At 39.1% G+C, this 25,462-nt stretch overlaps 1 protein-coding gene across 4 annotated transcripts in view; it reads right to left on the bottom strand.

Annotated features, from left to right (window-relative positions):
- The window catches only part of egh (beta-1,4-mannosyltransferase egh), a 126,455-nt gene that overhangs the window by 69,460 nt on the left and 31,533 nt on the right, over positions 1-25,462 (bottom strand). Inside the window, exon 1 of one of the 4 annotated variants that reach the window (XM_067103768.1) lies at positions 1,093-1,247. The exons of 2 other annotated variants lie outside the window; for them this stretch is intronic. The gene's annotated coding sequence lies outside the window, so the exon portion shown is untranslated. Of the gene's footprint in view, positions 1-1,092; positions 1,248-25,462 lie in introns of those variants that run through there. One more of the 4 variants, XM_067103774.1, reaches the window with a different exon arrangement.

The raw sequence follows: 25,462 nt of genomic DNA, 5'->3' as shown, positions 1-25,462 counted from the left end.
CACATTATAGCGAGAAATGAATTTCTATCACCAGAAATAAATTCCTCGAACTCTTCATCAGCCGGCCGGAGACTCGAACTCAGGCCTAGCGAGTGCTAGAGTGCAAAACAATGAATATCCATCTTTATCCAAACCCAATGTACAAAAACTTGCATAGCCTACCTGTGTTATTCTTGTGTTTTCTGTCAACACCAGGCCGCTGGCGCACGCGCGGAGGGAGGATTCCAAATATAAAAGACAGAGCGTTTGTATCCCCTTAGGAACAATTATTAAATAATTATCAAAGCGATTTACATAAGACGAGTGTTCTTTGTCAAATTTCATGGTAGCATATAACTATACTGTAGTAACTATAATGGCCGAAGGTAATGAAAGGTGTGACAGCACCTCAACCACCGATCTTGATAAAAAAAAATGAGTCATGGAAATGACTTAATATCAATCATTTACAGTCACCATACTTCATTTTTCCAATGGACGTAACTTACTCCCAGAGACTTTTAGGCCGTAAAAAGTTTCATTTTATTCAACTGCACATGCTGGAAGACTATGATCACTAATCATAGTCGGTTTCGTAACCTCGGTTACCCAAGATAAGCAGGACTTATAAACATCACTATTCTACTCCTAATGACATTATGGTTGTATTTTCTGCAATATCTACCCCCAACAAAACTTTGCAATTATTGCACAACTAAAAAGAGCCTATGCATAGTAGACGCTTGGACAAGGAAATCTCACTCCGTTGTTTCGAGACAACTCGAGTAACAGGTTCTCTATTATCTTGAGCTCAAGCTAACCACAAAAAAAACACGAACAGATAAGCACTCACTGCAACAAAATCTAGTTAAAAGCAGTTCGTGAATTAATGTGGACGCTATAACGGCGACAAAATGACAGCAATCACAGCCAATCGATCCGGAAGCGAGCATGAAAGGAACAGCACAACTGCTCGTTGGGGCCACTACACACACACACACACACACACACCCCGTATTCCATAGGAACACTTGACGCAAGGCTAAAAGCACTCCTACGAAGCTGTCGAAAAGAAACGTCAAAAGAAACGAAAACCTCCACATTCCCTCTTACCAAAGTCTCCTGATGATACTGGTAAGCTATAAGGCCAAGACACTGGCGATGACAGTTTCACAAATCTTCCCTTTCGTTGGAGGTAACTTTCCACTGTCGAATCCTGCGTGCATCTGTTTCAGTCGTACAGTAAATGATATATCTAAAACCCAATATTTGAAGAGTCTGAGAACGAAAAAAACTCAGATTACAAAATGATAAGATATTGCACTAACAAAACAGGCCTTATCAACAGCTAACTTCACTGTTAACAAAGGATTTCCCAGGACGTTACTTTGGAAGGGCGTCTAAAGCACTTCTGAATCTGAAAATTAAACGCTCCAGTAACCTTATTCTGCAAAAAAAAAAAAAAAAAAAAAAAAAAAAAAAAAAAAACGGAGGACTGTCATATTTGTTTTATTTTATGATGTCGCAAGAAATCCCACGCGTGATGGGAATCTGTAATTGTGAGAAATGTGGAGATACGTGCAAGTATTAAAAGAGTGATGTAGATGAAAGGAAAAATCACAGTGTTTTGAGAAGGTTTGGTTATATAGAGAGAAAAAAAAAAAAAAATATATATATATATATATATATATGCATAGTTATGTGTACACACAAACACACACACACACACATATATATACATACACACATACACACACACACACACACATATATATATATATATATATATATATATATATATATATATATAATATATATAACAATCTCTTATTCATCCCTGTCCGAGCAAAGCAGCCCAGACACTATTCTACTCCCGAGCACTTCTAGTGCTATATGTGCTTTAAAATTCCAACAAGGGGGCAGCAGATTCCGAATATAGACGCTTACTCAGTTCATAATTGACAAAGTTCATTTCAACAGGAAAGCTTATATCGCAAAGGATGACGTACGAGTCAGAGAGAGAGAGAGAGAGAGAGAGAGAGAGAGAGAGAGAGAGAGAGAGAAGAGTAACCCATATTGGAGCTCGTCAGATAAATTGAAATAAGAATAAGAATGAAACTATGGATGAGAAAAGAAACAAATCAACACCAGCCCTAACTGATAAAAACTCCCGTGGGCAGCAGGTCATGTGTAACAGCAGAACTTCACAAACCACCTGCATGTAGTCTTTAAACACGATCTCTTTTTCCTAAACCAACGAACACTGGCATGAGACGAGAGGGAATACGATTCAACATGTGGCAAGCCAAGCACGGTGAAATCTCTCCTCCTCTAATCGGTAACAATTATCGTGGTTAAGATAAAGAGAGTAAGGGTCTTTTCCTCCTCTTGAAATAGATGCAGGCATATCAAAATGCTTTGAAAAAAAAAAAAAAATAGACGCAAATCATCGTTCAGGCCAAGCAAATCTAATCACATCGATATGAAAATAATGTCACGAGTGTGGCAGCGTTTGTAAATAAATTTGTCTTATATAGGCTCTTCAAAAGCGACAACTCCTAACAAAATGGATCTAACCAATATATATATAGTAGATAAACTATCAAATATAGCACAGAGAAGCGAAATAAGTCATGATGAGTTGTGAAAAAATTAACATCCAACTGAGCTGAAATCACATACTAAAGCCATAGTGAAGCATTAAAGAAAAGCAACACCTGGCTAGGAGTTAAAAAATCTCAACTCAAGATCTGATAAAAGACTAATCTGCAGTTCCCTAAAGTCCCTTACGAGAGCTGCAAGTCTAGAGACGTGGCACGCCAGATTTCACTACCGTTCGCGCTGGATGCTAAATATATCCTCATTGTTGCATTGTTGACATACTCAGGTGACAGCCTCGATATTGATGAATGGGTGTGTAATATGGCATTCATTTTCCTATATAAGAGCAGGTGCAGGGCTCCCTCAAGAGATAAACAACCTATACTGGCACTCAATGACGTCACCAAATTGCCTTTAAAGGCCTCTGATTTATTGCCTGGAAGTAGGCAATCAAGACCATCGGCTTATTCAGGATAATCGACACCTACCATGACGAAGCGTTGACGTGCAGACGGAAGAGTGCTGTGACGCGTTTGTCATGTCTCTGGTAACCCATCCATCAAGTTACTACACTGGCTCGACTCCTTTGGAAAATGATTACTATGAAAATAGGTTACAACACACACAAATGACGAAATGTTCGGCGTCTTTTCCTCTCAAGGACCACGACACCTCCGTTTATATTTAGCCTCGCTGACGCAAACTCAACTTGGCCGAATTAAGACGGTGCTAATAACAAATGAAAAAAATAGGAAAACTTGGCCAGGTTCCTAGCCCTATAGATATGATGAAGGGCCAGAATTTCTGACCCTCAAGCCAGACGCGGGGAATCTGGTTAGAACGGATTACAAACCATGACAAGGAAAGTAAACGGAAGGACGATTCTCGTCATGGGTATTAAAATGAATCATTCGTAGAGTGCAAGCCATAATGTAACTCTTAATACATCTAATATTACAAAGTACCTCTTCCTTGTAAATGAGAATAACAATCTTGTATTGGCGCGGCATTGGCCTTTTTTATATAATGGACTACAAGGGCATCTTTTATAAGGCTTAAAAAACTTGGCATAAATATTGAGTGAATGCAACCTCGATTACGCTGTCGAAGAATTTTTGAGGTCACGGGAGTTCATGAAAATAAACCATATCCGATCAAAGCAGGAAATATCCATACCCTCTCAATAATTTTAATTATAAGGTGAGGGGTGTAAACAAATGATCTCGTAGGACTACGGATATTTTGGTTCCTGGATTTTCTACACAAAACTTACATCTCATTTGATTTTTACCCGAAATGTTTTCCCTACCCGCCAGGAACAATATTTGGGAGGGTCTTCCTCAGATAATCTGGAAATTCTCTCCACAGCCTCATCAATATCACGCCTACCTCCTTTCGTTTGTTGTCCCTTCATGTCTAAAACGCCCAATTATTTGTCCCTATACACATCTAAGTTCACAAAGCAGTTCTCATCTGTATCGCGCCCAAAATCACACTGAAACCCCAAGATTAAACATCGCTGCATATCTTGAACTGTTACGCAAAAGTGGTACGAGCTATAACGATGGTTTTATTTACTTTGCAAAGGAGCAAATACGTACAGCAACTCGCCTCAAATAAAGATGCATCTCCGTCATTTGGGGTACATTTACAAATTGCTCCCTATCATTGGCGCTTTTTGCGAGCACTCTGTGAAGGCAGTACCTAATGCCAGCGTTAACTGTCAACCTTAGATCAACGTGACTGACAAAAAAATAAACTAAACTAAAATAAAAAAATAAATAAATAAATAAATAAAAAAACATTAAATTAAAAATAAAGCGATAAATACTGTGCAAAAATATAGGTTACCAGAAAATTTTAAAATTGGATGATTTCAAAATTTCCTATATAGGAGAGTGTGTGTGCAACTAAATATAATCACGGTGCATTTCGACAATATGACAGAATATTGGCTGCCTAGTCAAAAGACAAACTGTGATCCTGTTCGTGGTTTGGAAAACTGAAAAGATACACTTCTAGATCACATGTTACACAAACAAGATAAGGATTACTTGAAAATAAATGGAATGAGTCCAAGCTCGTTGGCATCCGCTCAGCCACAGTTGAAGGTACTCAACAAGAAAACGGAACGATAATTCATTTTCATCAGGCCACTATCAAAAGTCGTTCCCACAACTCTTCAGTATCTTTCTTCAAGTAGGAAGAGGAACGTTATCTTGTGTACTTGCATAAAAGTTACTTTGCCGCATCCATTCACAGCAAGCAAATTTGGGATCAAGCAATCGCTTGCTGTCATTTCGACGGTGCAACTACTGTCACACCTACGGTGCCATAGACAACGTCAGCCCCGGGCTCGCTTCCCCTCTATACTTTTCGCTGACGACCAGATATATTACACTTAGTTTTCTCGCTCCCTGCCAAAAACGTGCTGGTTGGGCTTACAGAAGGGCTGAGTTAGTAGTCGGTTCGCTCGATATCTTTTCATTTTCATGTATCGTCATTTTCATACAATATTCAGTCTTTATGCTCAGGCGCTGTGATACAAGTAATTAAAATATTCATTTCATTCAATACACTGTATAAAACATCAGGTCAAGTCCTCTTTCCTAACAATAATTTTTTCTTCTGCATAATCTTCTCCCCAAACCACCCATAAACACACAAACACATAAACACACACACACACACACACTTGCGCGTTCTTTCTTGGCTTAGGCATCTTTGTTTGTTTTCCTGACTTACCTCAAAGACTTACCGCTTAAGCGAACAACATCAGCATTCATAATCAAAATGCGCCCCGCAGGCAGGTGCTTGGCATACGCAGTCCACATATCTCCTAATTAGGGAATTCTATTATCTTTCTGACAGTAACGGATGTCATGACAACAAACAACAATATATGTTATGCCAACGTCATCATTTCACACCCTCACATCATCGCTGTTAGAAGCAAAGCGCTAGACAACTTCCAGAAACCGTTGCAACCATAAAATCAGTTTCAATCCCACTGGGAAACTACATCTGTCAAACGCTTGAGTGAAGCTTATTCCCAACAGGTGTGCATTAACATTCGCATAAGTATGTGACCAACGAATTTTCTAAAATGCAGTCGGTATTAGCAGTATCAACAGAAATATTTATCGTGCCTTAGACCACAGAACAAACGTGACGAAAGGTGTACTATAAGCTTTAATTGTGAAACTTTAACATGTAATCCAAAATACATAAATGAAGTAGGTATTAAGACGGCGAAAGCCGTCTAAAGGAAAAGTGAAAGAAAGCGGTCTAAAAGAAAAGTAAGGGAAATCATTAAATAAGATTTCAACTCTCATTTCAAGACTAAAGTTAGGAAGAAAATATGTTTTCATTAAAAACAAAAATAATAAAGAAGAAAAGGACGCCAAAGTTTATATTATGCGGGGGAGACAAGGAGAAAGCCGGGTTTGCGTAAAAAAGGAACACATACAAGCATTAAACATACAAGAAATCTGTAATTTACTGCATATTCTTGGAATAAAAATCATAGGATCAATTTCTGAGAGAGCAAATTAGTATGCAAAAGCAATGACACAAAAAAAAAAAAAACGCGCGCGCACACACACACACACACAGTAATCAAAAGGACGCTTATAATCCCACAACCCAAAATAGCACGAAACAAATCATTCAGCAGCCTAGATAACATAAACAACAAATTAACTTGAAAAAACAAACAGCGTAGCACAGCTTAAGGACCACTAGAGAAGTATTACTGAAAATCCCCAGACCGAAAGCGGGCAAAGGATTTGCAAGGATCCCGTAAAGGTAGGTCTTCACCGGACTGTGGACGAGATCAAAGGCTGGGAGATATATTATCAGGAGGTTATCCCACTGAAAATCATATCACAAGCCCAGTCTGAAGACAGAGTGTGCTATAGGAAGCTAATCACTGTGTTGAGTAAAATGTTCATAAGTAAAAAATGTCTATATCAAGAAAAAAAAAAAGGAACACAGATTTCACTTAAATGGGTATATTCACCCTCTTAATAACGGAATAAGGAGAAGGGTGGCTCCAAAGAATGTCATGAAATTGCTTTAGTCAGAAGGCCCCTCAGTTTAGTGGGATATGAACACTATTATGTTATCTGTCAGCTTTGCATCTGTACAGCCAAAGATATGGTCACGAAATGGCTACAAACCAAGAAAGCCCATTTTCGATTCCAAAGGTCAACACTTTCAGGTGCTTCTACTGTTTACTATGTAAAAAGGACATCCTGATGATAAGAGAAGTGTTCCAGGGAAGGGCCTCTGTATTAGCACGTAAAGTTGTACAATACTGCATATGGCGTCTTCTGATAAATAATTCTTCTTAGCAGCTGTGAAGAAGCACCTCCTCCAAATAACTCCTCTTTTATGTTGTATATAGACTGCAACTAAACTGAGACTAAAGCGACCTCCTCTTACAAGAAGTTATTTAGGTACGACAGGTGACCTAAAAATCAACCGCCAGCCCTGGGCTGAAGGTCTCATTTGTGACAGATAATCGAACAAAAACTCTGTCAAGTCTATTGCAAGCCAGACAAACTTCACTTGAAGCAGTGTCGATATCTACCATGAGTATAAGGGCTTACTATGAGGGACTGAAGTTGAACGGTTCGACTTTTTACTGATGCCAAGCGTTTGGCACAGCATCAATAACCATAGAAAATATCGCATGTCAGACTTCCCAGTATCCTCTAAGTCAAAATTCTTGGCAATGGCCCAAACTACTAATACAGCCATTTTTTTTTTTTCCTGGTGAACAACCTAGGGTAGTCCATTCACTTTCCTGAACACAGAGCAGATGCTATAAATCTTTATTTGCCAGTTTTTCCAGCATGTCACTTCATCCAGAACAAGGTAAGTTCTCTTAGCCCAGATGATGACTGCTTGAATCAAGGTGTGTGTGGTAGGTCCGAGTATGAGATTCAGACCGCCTCTCTGCCTCTGAACTTGAATAAGAAATGGTTCACCACACGTTTCTGTCGTGTCTCTACACCTGACATAGCCCACCCGTTGAGCAGCTTTTGAGTTTTGAGAGTGCAGCAGTCATTTGCTTCGATTCTCTGGACACGTTTTCAAATGAAACGACCCTCCTAGTTGACTGCCGATTCACTGGAAATTAGTGTTTTGTTATCGCTTCAATCTTACAATTTGAAGTAAATATGTTTGCAACTGAGAAAAAAGATGCAATGATTTTTACATTGCATCTTTTTTCTCAGTTGCAAACATACTGACTTCAAATTGTAAGATTGAAGCGATAACAAAACACTAATTTCCAGTGAATCGGCAGTCAACTTTACAACTATTTCATAACATAATAAGTACGCAGTAAATTTTTTTCTCCGAATATTGTTTCAAAAAATGGAAACGAGGGTAAATTTTGTTATCTAAGCTGGTAAGGAAGAAGGAATGCAACAACAATACTGAACTCTGACCGAACAGACTATGTTTAATATCTAACAGGTTGCCGATAGATAACATTGGCGGATGAATGCATCTTAAAAGCAAAATAAACTTCTCGGTAACTAGCCCTAACTCTCCTCAGGCAAGATCAATAATGAAATTGTAAAGGATAAAACCGTCATAAGGATCAAGTTACTTTTGTTAGAATTGCGTTTATCGAGATGATCCAACTGGTATAATGTCTGGATACGCCAACATAAATGTAAAATCTGTAAAGAGAGAGAGAGAGAGAGAGAGAGAGAGAGAGAGAGAGAGAGAGAGAGAGAGAGAGTCAAACTGGGAACCCACATATGGATCATGTGACTTTTTACAGGCATGTGCAGTCTCACACTTCACTGGCTCCCCAATTCCGAAGAAAAATGTAAGCTTGGCCACTGCACATGACGCACACGTGATTAGAATGCACGCGCATGCATTCATACACTAAGAAAAAGCTGACGCCATAAAAGGCGGAGTTGAGGACTGCCGCGGGCAAAACCAGCTGCCGACGGCGATCTCCATCTGAAGGGACAAGAGCTGAGACACCTGTCTCGAGGAGGTGACTTCGGAAAAACCAAAGGTCAACTTCTAACGTCACCGTGTTTTTGCGTTATTTATTTATTTTTTTTTTGGACAATCTGCCTACAGTACATAAAATACCGGTTACTAATAAAAGATCACACGCTGAAATAAAGTAATGGGTCTTTTATTCTAATGAAGAAACTCATTCTAAATAAAATGGTTACGATAGCAGAGGAAAGAAACGCAACAAGAAACAGAATGAAATATATTAACGAACTGACAGATTACACCTATAACCCATCACACAAATATTCGACCATGAAAATAAAAGTTCGGCTTTGAACGTCTAACTTCTTTTATATGCAGAAACGTTCACCCAGGATCCTGCGTTCGCCTTCCGAGGCAGAAATCGAACCCACGCACGAGAAGTTCCGGTGACGACACACTAACGCACTTAGCGAAGAGCGTTCGTGCGTCGGAGCTGGAGTCTCTCTACTGTAGCGTGAGAGTAGAATCTTGCCATGTATTCCCCACACCGATATGGATGGCCTTGAAGTGGTTAGCGTATACAACAAAAAGTGTGAGGGAGCCGAGAAGTTGAGAAGTCACTGCGGTTATCAAACTAAATACAGACATAAAACCAAATACAAGCACAAATATATATTATCTCTTCTTATCTATAAAAGTGAATGTTTGTATGTTTGAATTTTCGTGCGCTATAGAAAACCGAACCGCTTGACCGACCTAGACAAAATTTGGCACGTGGCCATCATTTGACCCATCTTAGATAATAGAGTAGGTTTCAAACCCGTAACCCCTGCCCCTTCCCCTTCCCCCTTCCCTTTGTAACTTATATGTGTGGTAAATTAACTCTACGGGTTTCTCATACCTCACTTCGTGTACTCGAGACTATAGAGATATATTATTGAAAATGCTTCCCTTCCCGTGATTAATAATTCTGTACCAAGTTTTGTGTTTAGTGGGAGGTGTGTTTAGGTCTAGCAGGGTGTGTGTTTAGGTTTAATGGGGGTGTGTTTATGTTTAATGGCGGGGTGTGTTTAGGTTTAGCGGGGGTGTTTCAGTTAAGTGAGGGATTACATTTACGTTCAGTGGGGCTAAATGGGACAGTCAGCACAGTAATACCTGGATAAAAGGTACAGTCACCGCACTAATGCCTGAATGAAGGGAACAGGTAGCACAGTGATACCTGGATGTATGGGACAGTCACCACCGTAATACCACCAGGATAAAAGGAACAATCAGCACAGTAATGCCTGGATAAATGGGACAGTCACCACAGTAAAATCTGGATAAAATGGACAGTCACCACAGTAATACCTGGATAAAAGGGACAGACAGCACAGTAATGCCTGGATAAATGGGACAGTCACCACAGTAATACCTAGATAAAAGGGACAGTCACCACAGTAATGTCTGGATAAATGGGACAGTCAGAACAGCAATATCTGGATAAAAGGGACAGTTAGTACACTCATTCCTGGACAAAAGGGACAGTTAGTACACTCATTCCTGGATAAAAATGACAGTCACCAAAGTAATACCTGGATAAAATGGACATTCACCACAGTAATATCTGGATAAATGGAAGTCAGAACAGCAATTTTTGGATAAAGGGACAGTTAGCACACTAATTCCTGGATAAAAGGGGCAGTCACCACAGTAATACCATGATAAAATAGACATTCACCACAGTACTACTTGGATAAAAGGGAGTCAGCACAGTAATACCTGGATAAAAGGGAGTCAGCACAGTAATACCTGGGTAAAAAGGAATAAAGAGCACAGTAATACCTGATTCACCATAGTAATACCTGGATAAATGGGACAGTCACCACAGTAATATCTGGATAAAATGGACAGTCACCACGGTAATACCTGGATAAATGGGACAGTCAGCACAGTAATATATGGATAAAGGGACAGTCGGCACAATAATTCCTAGATAAAAGGGACGGAAAAGTAATGTGACATGCAGGAGATTTTTCTGAGCACTTCAGAGTTTTCCTGAAGAGTGCCAGGTTGGTCAGCTAATATATAAATGTATATATATATGTAGATAGATAGATAGATATGTATATTAACGATAGTTAAAGTCCTCCTCCTGGGCCTCTGTAGGCTCATAGGACAGGCGCTGATTTCCTGTTTCTTAGGCCGACATATATCTTATATAATATAATTATAATAACCAAAATACCGCCCTCTTAACTTGTTGATTTTTTCATACTTTTTCGTTCCGATTGCCACTACAAAGCCTAAGATCTAAACTGTCAAACGTAGCAGCATTACAAACTTACCAATCAGCTATCATGGTGGAAATGAGCTGACATCTATTCTGAATACCAAACCTGAATTCGACAGGCATATGTAGAGTAGAGTCAATATCAACTTATCTATCTCTTACTAGCCGGGTGTTCAAAATCACTGTCTGCCGTTGATTTTAAAACTGGTAACGGTTCGAATCCTGGCAGACGCGGAAGGAATTAGCAATTACAATTTCCCCTGGGTGTAAGTTATTCTCGAGGTATAATGAGCTGGATATTAACTGATGTGTATGTGTGTGTATGTATATATATATATATATATATATATATATATATATATATATATATATATATATATATATATAAAAAAATGTACATATATACTGTATATACACAATGTATATATATATATATATATATATATATATATATATATATATATATATATATATATATGTATATATATATGTATTATAATATATACACACACATATAATATATATATATATATATATATATATATATATATATATATATATATATATACATACGCATTATATACTGACGTCAAATAATAAAAGAACCTTAACATGACTGTTTTATGGTTCTTATGATTCACATACAGCAAGAACCGCAATCAGAAAGGGAAGCACATTAGGTCTAAATCATCAAGGGTCCTATATGAAACACTTCAACAATTAACGCCTTAACCCAAGTCCACTCAACCTCCTGTATACCGTTAAGATGTTCTCTTTCTATTCTAAGTCCCCTACATTTCTTTTATCATCAACCCCCACGACCAAATTACTTCCATATGGTTGTTTTTCATCTTGGATTGCCTGAATGTTCGTATCTTAAAACCTGCACCCTTTTCTTTCCCTGACGAATACGCTCAACGCTATACAATCCCTGGCACTTAAAGAATAAGGGAAATTTGAGATACTATTTATCCTAACCTTTTCTCCCACTCTTCTCCCTTCTTCCAAAATCAGTGATCGGCATCCTGATCTACTCGAAATCTTTGCTTCTTAGGTCATTCTTCCTTACCTCAGTGATTCCAGTGTAGCCCACCCACATTCTGCCGCTCTAATCCAATAATATCCCTACTTTCTATGCTCGTACAGTTGTATGGTTCTTGTTCATCTTATGGATATGGGAGGGTATCAAGCCTGATCTACATTTCTGAGTGATTCTATAAGTAACTGGGTTCCTTTGTCTAATATCAAAATCAGTAAATGAAAAAACGCATAACCTCATTTCTCAGTACATCACACTTCTTCTTCTTCGTTTAACGTGCTTTTTCCCATTTTTCATATGGGGTAAGCACGATGCCTTCTTTTGAACGACTTTGATTTGGCGTTTGGGGTAGGCCGTAGCCTCGATCGGCTGCCCTGCCTGACATCGCTTAGCCCCGGTAGCACATGTGTATTTGTATCGTGCCAAATCCCCAGCTCCCTTTCTCCCAGCAGCGAGGAGGCGTGAGTGGTTAGGCCGACAGTTCGAGATGTGTAAGGCGTCTGTTATGGTTTTAGAGGATGTTGGAGGGGCTTTGTTTGTGTGTGTATTAGTCTGTAACACCCATTTGCTTTCAGCAAACCTATCCGTTGATTACATACATAATCCCGGGGTGTCTACACGGATAGCAAATTGTCCACCCCTCTGACCGGCCAGCTGCGGTTTTGAACCCGCGACACAAACTTCTTATGAAATCCGAGTCTGCTGCTCTACCGACCGAGCCATCGAGGCTCTCTTTCTCAGTACATCACACGTTAACTAGAAAATCCACCTAAACCTGGAGAACAGACCATCTTAAAAGAATGGATGTCAGTCGAATCCCCCAAAAAATACTGGATGGGAGAAATGCAGATGAAAGAAAAAGATTATAACACTTTTACACCATTTCTGCTGCGACTGTGATTTTGCTCAGCGCAAAATAATTACCGAAGAGAAAGTGTCCAAAACTGAAATCCCTATGCCTTCTCAACCTTCGGTATACTTGGAGTGCAACAAGGTCTAGACTGTAGAGAATACTGCAAGACTGGGACTCGAGACTGAGGTGAGTAGGGATAAAGTTGTCACAGGACACAAACACGTCATGTTCGGAAGAGCAACATGGTCCCAGCATATCTATTGCCATGCTGGAGTATCAGTTTCTCTCCGTGTGGAAAATCAATTAAAATATCTAAAACACAAGAAAACCTTCGCAATGTTAGCAAATAAAACAAAATAAATATCACATTGATACATTTATTCACATAAAAGAATAAGTTGGAGTTTGAACGAGCTGACCATCTACCGAATCTATTAACATTAACGACCGATATATTGTAACTACAAAATCCACTTGAACATATAAATAAAACTAACCGAAATCTCCAAAAACTACCTTCCCGGAATCCCCAAATCGACCAACTCGCGTGATTAACAATTCAACGAAATTTCTAGGAACATCCAGAGTCTGATCAATTACCCGATAATATCCTTTAAATACCAATAATGTAGTACAACTGTTTTACATTAATTATCGTTACACAGCGATATAACTATTTCAACCAATTAAACACGAAAGATATATAAGCGGTGTTTAGTTCATTTTTCCCCTGGGTATATTTGAATTTACTAAGTACTTCCTTTTTATAGTGAGCTTTTTTTTTACCCTAACGTCATAATCTCTTTCAATGAAAAATACATTTTCTATATCCAGTCAGTTAAAAACTTCCAACAAACTTCAGATCAACATCCAGGAATGCTTTGCATCAGTTACTTCATCTCTCCCATTCAGACCCGGATCTGAAGTATTACTGCAGTACATCACCTTCACTTCTACGAAAATGTCTCGAAGAGCAGTTCAGAAAGTCCCGTAATGTAGGGTAATGGATGAAGTAAGTAATCGAATGCAAGAACACGCTTCTGCGGCGTTTTTACTCGCTGCTATTCAGTATGGAAGATGTAGCGGGAAGCGAACACGATATGACCTCTATATGAACAACGTGATGATATGCCAGCTATGAGAGAGAGAGAGAGAGAGAGAGAGAGAGAGAGAGAGAGAGAGAGAGAGAGAGAAATCATACACCCAGCTCAACTGACAAAAGCTACTACTCGCGATATCCGTTTACCAAAGTGTAATCTACACTATCACACGGCTTCTGTTGAAAAAAAAAGAGAAAAAAAAGAAAAGCGGGGGTTATCAATATGCATTCAGAGAATGTGACGAAAGCATAAAAATATCTGTGGATTGCTTTGCCACACGATAAAATGCTTATGTAACCACCGGTTCCTAAAGAAAGGAAATAACAGACTTCCACCCCAAAAATTAAGTTACGAATACAAGCAGATGACAATACAAAACGAATGAAAAAAGCGGCTCTGACAAATATACAAGTAAACTTGTTTTATATCATCTTGAGAGGTGAAATGTGAAGCGACATGTTGGGACACCTGGTAACAGCCAGTGCTTCCAATCATTATTATTTCAAGATGAGGCCAGGAAGCCGGATGGAGTCAGTAGAGAGAGAGAGAGAGAGAGAGAGAGAGAGAGAGAGAGAGAGAGAGAGAGAGAGAGAGAGAGAGATTCATTTAACCACTGACTGTGAATGGGCATTCTGCGATTGCATACCCGTTAAAAGAAAAGAATAGAAATAAACAAATATGGAAAACTTACTTATCCCCAGGAACTGAGTCAAGCTTCGCCTTCCGGTACGTTCATCGACAAAAACGTGCAATCTTATTAATATCTTAAGCGCCATGGCTGCGGACGAGTTCAGTTCACAAACGCCAACATTTTTAGCCGCTATCAGGGCATGGTCCGCTGAACGGACATCCAATCATCTCCAAGTACTTACACACGTACAAATAGATGCCCAAAACGTCCGAGTAACTCCCACGAAATGATCTCATCTTTCGGTTATCGAGATCATTTCTTTCTTTTTCGGTATCCTGTAACTTAGGAATTCTCTCCTCGTTCCTTCAATTTTAGCTTCTAGATTAATGTCATACTACTCTGAGCGATCTATTAACCTTTTCCCACGTACCCTTCTTACATTTAACATCAAGTTCCGGTTCGTCCTGGGTATAAGGACGTTTGTTGAAAAATATACAGCAAACGCACTGTCAGACGCAATGGTTGATGTTTCTCTCTCTCTCTCTCATCCTAATCTGATTAAACTGACATTACGTCATGAAATATAGGACCGACCACCATTAAGGCAAAATTCTCTCCCCACCCCAACACATTCCTAAGTGTCAATGTGACAAGAATTCTTAACAACTGTTGATATCAGTTTCAGCATTTTTCAAAATATATTTCTTCACCATTCTTGCCTTTCAATCAATTCCAAAAGGGAATTGTCGCTAACTTATTTTTGGTTACGAAATTGATATAAAACTACAAAATGAATGTAAATTTGATGTTTCGTCCTCTCAGGATAAGGAAACTGGGAAACAAAAAGCTGTGACATTCAAACGGGAATAAAATACATTCTAATGATAACCTTTTTTCCAAGAAATTATTTATTTCAAAAAGGAAAAAAAAAATCCAAACTAGACCGACAATAATAAAAAGCCCGAGTTAATGGCCCTCCAACACTCAACCATACTGACGGTAGATATTAATGGCAGATATAATATTTCAAAAGATGACTGCACAATTATATTCCATTTTTACTTTTCCTCACCTAAAGAAATAACGCCTTTGAGGGGGTATAAAATTCTCTGGTTGTGGTAAAAAAACGCAAGTGCTAACCACCAAAAGCACCGAGAACAAATGCAGAACCATTATGCCTTTGTTAACAAGTGTTAAGTGATACACAACTTTCCATTGAAATACATGACAACTTATCTTGACATTTTCTCTTGCAACGACACCTTTTTTTTTTTTTTTAATTTCTTTCCTTTACAATACCCGCTTTAAATCTTCCATTTTACCTAACATTCCTGTACCTGAACCACTTAACCAACCTAATGAAAGAGATTTACAAGCCATTTTAGACATCTGAAATGGACTGACATTTACAAGCCACTTTAGACATCTGAAATGGATTTAGCGTCGTTCTTTAGCATTAGACCAGGTTCATGCTAAAGCGTGCTGGCACGAAATCTTATTCTTGGAACAATTTTGTAAAATAAAAAAGAAGAGACTGATATATTTATAGGGTATGGATCGACCCGAGTCTCCATGAACCAATTACAATTCAGCACGCAAATTAATGAGCCAATCGAAATCCGGCTGCCATGATGAAACAGACTAAATCCACGGCAAACCAGTACAGCTGCAGAGGAGCGATGGGTATTCGTTGCTGAAGTGCACAGGCTTGTATGCAAAATTAAAACTCATCTTCAAATTCTGACAACACATATCTTCGCGAGGGATCGAATTACGACGTTCCATAAATTCAACTGAAGCGTAATCGATCCTTTGAAAATTCTCTCAGGATTGTTCACCAGACACACAACAGCAAAGTCTAAGGTTAAAATCAAACAGTCTGGCTGTTTTGTCATAGACCAATAAAACCACAGGCCTAATAATTTCCCAGATATGCATTCCTTATAGAACAGAACAGAATGTAGAATTTAGGCCAAAGGCCAAGCGCTGGGACCTATGAGATCATACAGCGCTAAAAGGGAAATTACCAGTAAGGAGGTTTGAAAGGTAACAGGAGGACAACCTCGCAGCTGCACTATGAAACAATTGTTAGAGAGGGTGGAAAGTCAAATGAAAGAACGTGAATATGAACCATTCCTTATAGAATATTCGTTTTAAATCTGACGTCTAGACGTTTAAGTATAGTAATTAGCAATGCTGGAAATTTAACGTTAAAGAATCACATTTCCCCGCACAGCTAAATACTGGCGCTCCTTTGCTAAAGATATTCTGTAATTTGTTCCCAGCCGTGGAAAAGGATTATCGTCTGCGCATAAACCAGACACATGGTTTATTGATGGGGTGCGTGCATGGCGGAAGAAATGAAAATTGCATGAGGTCTCGCCAATGAACCACCCTGGCTGCTTCCAAGGTTTTGGTACTTCGGCTAAAATAATATATATATATATATATATAATCAATCTGCAGTAGGAAACCTAAAATTTTATATAGTATATATATATTATATATATATATATATATATATATATATATATATATATATATTTTTTTTCAATTCAAGAGAAATAAATCCTTGGACCAAAAATAAATCTGTGTGAGGTTTTCCATATTTCTAAACAAGAAACTGGGGAACAGTTCCACAAATACAAGGATAATCCATTCACTAATACATATCTGTCCAGGTGTTTTAACTCTACACAAAAGCAGCGTTTCCATAAATGAAGGCCCGGACTTCCACAGACCCACTTATATACCGCTGAAGTACTCGCGTCTTGAAAGTGATTATAATATTACGAGTTAATGCAGGACCAAAACCATCGCAAATACTGAGCTAGAATGTGACTTTGAAGCTTCTTGGTTAAACCACATAATAATCATCTCTCTCTCTCGTTTTTTTTTACTTGCATGGGTTCAAGTCATGACTTAAGCGATCTAGCGCTTCGTTTCTTGGGCATATTTTCATTTTTTTTTATGTTCTGATAATTCCTGATAAATGAAGCATTTGCAGAATCTACTTAGGTGCCGACATGACCTTTACATGTCCCTTCACTTTTCCCATTCTGACAGCTAAACTTAATGCGCCACCAGCGGCTTTCACTTTTTAACGTGTGCAACATTTCCCTTTCACCTCGGGAAGAAATCTCGCGCAACATGTCCCTCATGCATTTTCAACCTGCCTCTCCTTAGGCACTTCCACAAACCACTACCATTTTCCACCGTCCACATTAGCGTCCAGTACTTCTTATACCATGCAACAGTATGGCCTACCACCAATAACAGTGTACACAACAAATACCGGTCGTTACACTTTCCACTCGCCATATCTCACCCAAGAGCCGCATATTTTAATCTTGCTGGATATTCTCCAACGACTCCATCCGCAAACATTATGAATAATAACAGAAGCCGTTCACACGCTTCCCTAAAACCTACTTCCATCCCAATCAATTTCGGATGCCCGTAACCACATGCGATTCCTCTTCATTAATGAAACTAGGATCCCATGAATAATACCGGCACCCGCCCTACCGAGGCACTTCAGAATACACCATCCATTCTGTGCGCCTGGTTAACATCGATGAATTATGTAGACACAATCTCCTCCTGACCTAAAACCACATTGCCACTACCTTACTATGTCTAGTATCAATAGTGTGACCTATGACTGAACATGATTCTCAACCTGGAACAAAAGGGGAAATTGAGAAAGGAGTCTGGTAGTATTCCTCCATATTCATATACAGGAGGAAAACAATATTTGTTTTTTGTTTTGTTTTGCTCATATCTGTCCAGAACGTACGTAAACATAAAGGGACATGCACATACGATAAACAGCGTAATAATGTAAGCGTAGTCATCAGCATCACATGAGAGAGAGAGAGAGAGAGAGAGAGAGAGAGAGAGAGAGAGAGAGAGAGAGAGAGAGAGAGAGAGAGAGTCGTACTATAGTAGTGAGGCTATAGCGTTTGGAGCCAGCATTTTAATAAGCTAGCTACTTGTAGTCACCGAACGAATATAAAGTGGTGTCAACTTCTTTCACAAAGCCAAATTTATTCTTAGATATTCTTAGCCCGTTTAGATAAACGAAAATTAATGTCAACGTGTATACTACTAAACAGGGCCTTAGTGGAAATGAAACAAGGTAGTATATAGAATCAGCTGGTCACTTTTTTGTAGATACGTATGGAATACGAGATTTAGGTATGATGTTAAGCGCTGGGACCTATGAGGTCATTAAGCGCTGAAAGGTGTAACAGGAAGAAAACCTTGCAGTTGCAATATGAAACAATTGTAAGGAGAGGGTGGAAAGTAAGGTGGAAGAAATAGGATATGAACGGAGGTGTAGTAAAAAATGAAAGGGGTTGCAGCCAGGGGCCGAACGGACGCTGCAAAGTACTTTAAGTAATGCCTACAGTGCACCGCGTGAGGAACACTGATGGCACCGTTTGCCCCTCTTCACCAACTGGGAATCAAAGCTCCTCGTTTTTATACGTATGTAACAATTATGCAATAAGTGATGCTCCAACTTTAAGTAATGCCTACAGTTGTAATTCCTATCAGATTTCTTAACACAATTTTTGGATTTCTTCACACTTTTGGACCCCCTTTTGCTACACAGTCTTATAACCAAATGCAAGAATATGAAGTAATTCTTATGCCCGGTAGCAGGATTCGAACCCGCATTCAGAGTATCATACCGAGGTGACGGGAGATGATGACATATCGCTGGTCGGAAAATGCCAGCATATTAAGTTTAATGTGGAAAGTCGTCGATGAGCTATGGATAAACTTGTAGCCTCCAGTTTATTTTCATTAGGACGTAAACACTTTCAGCCAGCAACGAAAGGTGAAAGGGTGGCGTTAGGCCTATGAGTAGCTTAGAACCTGTTTCTTTTAAGAGCATTCATTTGAACTGAACTCCTAAGTTTTATTCATATGACAGAAATGCCAAGAAAGCAGGGATTGCATTTCCGTCACAGGCACCACCTCAGGATGTCCATCATTCTCGAATCACTCGATGTGATTCCTTAGAAAGATAGATTCCTCCCCTGAAAACGTTCGTCAAGACTGTCACTTTCATCGAGAGAATCCGTACAAAAATGACTGATATCGCACATTCTCTAAGAGGAAGACATATCTCGAGAAAGGCGTCATTTCACAGCTGGATTAAACGTCTTTTTGGAATACTACCACTCCTTTTCAGATGATCTCATTTGGTTAGCATTTATCATGTTGAAGCTTAAACGTTTCTCAAAAAGACTAAAGTAAAGTCTCTCTATATATTGCGCCAAAATCAGTTAGCAGATTTGGGTTACGCTCACAAGATTTAATAAGGTACTCTTATCATAACCAAATAAATCCACATGCTTACACAAAATCTCTCTCTCTCTCTCTCTCTCTCTCTCTCTCTCTCTCTCTCTCTCTCTCTCTCCTCTCTCTCTCTCTCTCTCCTAGCAGTAAATTCAGAAATAATCTACCCAATTGCATTATTTTACCAGTTTAACAAACCTCTCGCTATAACAGAATATAGAATCCAGGGGGAAATGTTTAAGCAATCTACTATGGCGCGAATCTTAAAAATTAAGACAGCAGTCCTAAATACCGTAACGGATACCATAACGATCTTCTCCCACATTTTTTATTTTTTGGAGAGAGAGAGAGAGAGAGAGAGAGAGAGAGAGAGAGAGAGAGAGAGAGAGAGAGAGAGAGATTACGGTATTTCAGTAGATCAATCAACCGGAAACGATACTCAGAATTCCTACAAAATGGGGCAAGAAAGTCGACAGTCTACTTTGATCTTGATAAAACTTCCGGTAAGCTGACCATTTATGCAAGTAATTTATGCAAAGAAAGTAAGCGACCACAGCAACCATACTTCGCAAGTCCCCTCATACCAGATACACCATGTAACGGCAAATGGTGTGTTAACCAAACGAACCCCGATCGTAGCTGGTCGTTAATTACATCAATCAGAGACTAATGGTTACCAATAACGTCTACTCCGGTATCAAACTTGAATGAGTAATATATAATTTAACGTCAAACATGGAACTGGTAAAGATGGTAGTAACACCCAACGTCTGAGCGATCCCTCTGAAATGCAGTGCTTTTAGAAAAGCAAGCAATGAGTAGGTCCAATTTCACCATCACAGCTGCTAACACTAGCGACCTTTGCCCTTTCATTTCAACGTAATCCTAGACTTGGGGTCAGATGTTCTCTACCCAAACAGACGCTTCCTCGCTTGCTCTCTCTATCCCGTGGGATGCATCTCACCACACGCATATTTATTAGGGAGTTACAAACGTCCTGGGTCTAATTCCAGGTAAACCAGGTGTGATGTTATTCGCCAGTCCAGCCACCATAACGCAGGACGCAATTCAGACTCAATCTGTCACACCACCGCATTCACTGCCACAGGTGAAACTGTCATCGTGACTTTCGATAACAAGATCATATATATGGCGGTATGCGTCTATGGGAAGGCACGGTGGAAATATTTTTAAGGTCTCTCTCTCTCTCTCTCTCTCTCATCATAAATATACACTCAATGTGCTATTGTTTAATTATTGCTTATGCTATTTTTTTTTTACTCAAAATTGGAAATGCAATTGGGCCGTATCGGCAAACGAAAGCTCTAATGCACCCCTGGTAACACCGCCCGTCCCTTCCCACTCAAAAACACAGCGATCCATCCAAAACATTGAAGAAATTGCTCTCCACGTCGCCTCTAGCCGACATACATCGCATTGTAATTCATTCAGACTAGTGTCAGTTCATTTCCATCTTTTCAATTATATAGTTATCAATATCTTAAGTTGAAAACCAGAACCTTTTCCTTAGAGCAGACATTCGTGCTGTGTGTGTGTGTGCAAAAATAGAAATTATTTTAGCAGTTCTAAAACGAATCAATCAATTATATATATATATATATATATATATATATATATATATATATATATATATATATATATATATATATATATCAACTCAAATTTCGCTCCTCTTGGAATGAAGTATATTGACCATTTAATTATCTAAGACTGCCGGATAACTCCATGTGAGGTACCTGGGCACCTTATAAAGGGTGGTGAGTGGTGACACTATAGCCAATGCTTAAAAACCCAAGGCTGTGCCGTAGATTCTGTACTACTGAGTTCCACAATCTTGGGTTCGATCAAGCCTTATTTCATTCCCTTGGCTTATTAATCTCTTTATTTTATTACTCGAACAGTCACTGGGGTACTTGCTTTAATGATATTTAATATGCTTGGATCCTTTCTACTATCTTTAAGTTCTTTCCTGTGTCCAGATATGGGCACTTGAATCTTTCGAAGTCTGATAAGCAAACTCAGGATTTTTTACCTGGTCAGTCATTATATATGTATATGTATATGTATATATATATATACATATAAATAAAGATAAAATCTTTATTTATATATTCATCACGTTCCATATTTTCGGACTTCAGTTATACATACATACATACACACACACACACACACACACACCCACATATATATATAGAGCCTTGGTGGCTCAGTGGTAGAGCAGCAGCCCAGACCCAAGGCCCGGGTTCTTCCCAGCCGACTGGTCAGTGAAGGCGGACACTTTGCGCGGGTGGACACCCCAGGATTAGATGTTTAATTTTTAACGGATAGGTTTGCTGAAAAGCAAATGGGTGTTTGTTAAACAAAGCCACTTATTCTAAAAACATAACAGACACCTTACACGTCTCAAACTGTCGACCTACCCAGTTCTCCTCGCTTTGGGAGAAAGGGAGCTGGGGATTGGCACGATACACGTACATCGTTACCGGGGTCTAATGGATGTCAGGCAGGGCAGCCGATCGAGGCTACGGCCTACCCCAACGCCAAATCAAAGTCCTTCTAAAAGAAGGCATCGCTGCTGTACCCCATATAGAAAATGGGAAAAAAGCAGTTAAAACGAAGAAGATATATATATATATATATATATATATATAATAATAATAATAATAATAATAATAATAACACATGAACATCATCAGTTCCTCGTTGGACGAGTCGGTGAGTTCTCGGCTAGCACTCTCCTAGGCCCGAGTTCGAGTCTCCGGCCAGCCAATGAAGAATTAGAGGAGTTTATTTCTGGTGATAGAAATTCATTTCTCGGTATAATGTGTTTCGGACTCCACAATAAGCTGTAGGTTCACGTTGCTAGGTAACCAAATGGTTCTCAGCCACGTAAAATAAGTCTAATCCTTCAGGCCAGCCCTAGAGAGCTGTTAATCAGCTCAGTGGTCTGGTTAAACTAAGGTATACTTAAGAACATCATCAATATGTTAGACTTTTTACATGAAAACATCCAGAACTTTTCACTAGAAGACAAACTCGCTACGGTCTTTAACAAATCCTGTCGCATCTAATAGATGTTTAAGGAAATCTCTGCCCGTCTCAAGTGGTGTCCAACAGAAATCTACTCCCTCTCCTCTATCCATTTCCTTTTCATTAATACGCTCCTTCAAAGCTCCATCTCGTCCTAGCTATTCATATGCAAATGATTCTACTCTACACAAATGATCTTTATCCTCCAACCTCCCTCCCTCCCCCTCCAGTAACCCCAACGCACGCATGCAACCACGTGGAAGTCTGCCCTCAATCTCCTACAGTTTTTTTTATCATGATAATGCAGACCTACATGTATAATTAAGGTAGATGAAACAGTTTTTTGCAATTTTTACAAGACTACACACTTTCCTTTTACCTTCTTGGTATTCTTGAGTTTGCAAGACTTCTCATTTCTACCAGTAACTGGACTTTAGAAATCGTCTCGTCCTGAAATAATTATATTATGGACCTGGACAAATCTGTAGGAAGCTGGGTGTGCTCTAAATCTAAGTGCTGATCCTATATTATTCATGTACCAAGCCATCACTTACAGATACTGTAACTGCATTGTAAGGTAGGCCCCTCCATTCCCAAATATTATTATTTTTAAACATTTCTAGGTACATCAGAAACTCAAAGAACGTCTTGACTTTGTCATCGCCACTTTGTCTCCGAGAGCTATAAATTCTAGAGTCAAACAGTTTGATCAGTCTTTAACACCGTAACCTTGTAAGCTGCCTTAAAAATTCTTCCTTTAAGCCTTCACGTCGGTCACTTCTAAATCAAGTCCATCTATACCTCACTCAGTTTCAGCCAACCATTTAATCGGCTTCTTTCAAAAGTTAGGATCGTCATTCCTCAAGAAGGAAGGTCTCAGAAGGCACTGGTTGCATAACGATGTGTGAAAAGAAGTACGTTGAAGACGGAGTCACTGAGTCTGCACTTCTTGCCACATCTGGCATCTTGCCTCATGGCGCCAACACATTTCACCACCCATAAAACTCCACTTATCTAATGTGATAAATCAATAAACTTTCAAATCCTGAACATACTTTCTACACAAAGGGACACGAAATCATTAAAATAGGCTTAAAGGCTTCTATTCAACACCATAATGACACCCCCTTCATTTCAGGAAACACTTGATATTTTCATTATACATTTTACATCCTGCACAATTCATTCATTCATTCTCGTTTTATCTACTAACTGACTTCGCTTCGACACTATAAAAACTTATACCAGTGACCGGAAAACCACCTTCTCCTCTCTGTCTGTCTCTGTCTCTCTCATCATGCCCTTATTTCATCACATTTTCTCATTCATTTACTTCTCTCCAGCAAGAGTTCTCTTTCCTCACATCTCTCCAAACATTGCACAAGATGTCATCACCTGAGTGAATATTTACTCAGCTTCCAAAAGCATTTCGAGCTGCACTTCTCTTTTTCCCTCTTCTACCAAGCTAATGCACTTCAAACTCACAGTCCTTACATTCACTGCGTCTCCGTTTAATTATAAACCCCTCCTAAACACAAACGCAAACACACATATATAAAAAAAAAAAAAAATATATATATATATATATATATATATATATATATATATATATATATATATATATATATATATATATATATATATATATATATATATATAGAGAGAGAGAGAGAGAGAGAGAGAGAGAGAGAGAGAGAGAGAGAGAGAGAGAGAGAGAGAGAGAGACTATGCTCCTTTTCAGTTCATCCAAAGAAACAACTTTTAAAAGCGTTCCTCTGAAAAAAAAAAAAAAAAACAATCCAGGTCCAGATCGGCGCAATCTAGTCTCTTCCACGCCAAACTAGAAAGAAGCCCTGGCAGCGAGCGTTAGTCACGGAGGGAAAGACACCTTTCTGCACATCTGTGACAATATTAACGCCACAAATCACAAAGAATGTCGAGTACTTTGAATTAACGCGGAAGTAGGGGAGAAAGACACGAAAGAAAGGGTCAGTATAAGGTTACTTCAAAGAACGGAATCGTTCCCAAAACGTTGTCTGTTAAGCTGACGAATGAAAGGATGCAGGGAAAGGGAGAATAGGAGAAGAGCAAATACAAACAAATGAGGTGGAACCAAACTGAATACCAAAAGCAGCATATAAGAGGGAAATGAGGGTGGCAGCAAAACCCAACGGAGGAAATATTGCGAAAGCTCCTGCGGTTGGCTCAATTCCTTAACAGGCAATGAGCTCGGCCAGCGCTAACACACACACACATCCTCTCTCTCTCTCTCATATATGCAAATGTACATCACACACATGCTGGCTACTTTATTTTATTTTCGGCATTGTGCAGCCGGTCATTTAATGACATACCGTAGAACGGAGTAACCGGTGTGCTTATGGTATGGGCTGTTGGTTCCGACTGACATTAGATAAGTTAGTGCTTTTGGTGGAAAGGAAATGGGAATGTATCATCTTTGGATGAAAAGCTTTGGTATTGTGCATACTATGCAAAACAGTTCATGGTTACAACAATGCAAGGTTGGATCTTGACCATTTAAAGGGCACAGAAGGTTCTGCATTTTGATACTTTGAAACTATGACAGAAGATAGAATAACTCTCGTATCATGTGGAGAAAGAATTAATGACATATATGAATGATGTG

Source organism: Macrobrachium rosenbergii, chromosome 5, assembly GCF_040412425.1.
Source record: "Macrobrachium rosenbergii isolate ZJJX-2024 chromosome 5, ASM4041242v1, whole genome shotgun sequence".
Taxonomy (NCBI): domain Eukaryota; kingdom Metazoa; phylum Arthropoda; class Malacostraca; order Decapoda; family Palaemonidae; genus Macrobrachium; species Macrobrachium rosenbergii.
The sequence above is the reverse complement of the archived record's forward strand: the minus strand, read 5'-3'. Positions and strand labels throughout refer to the sequence as shown.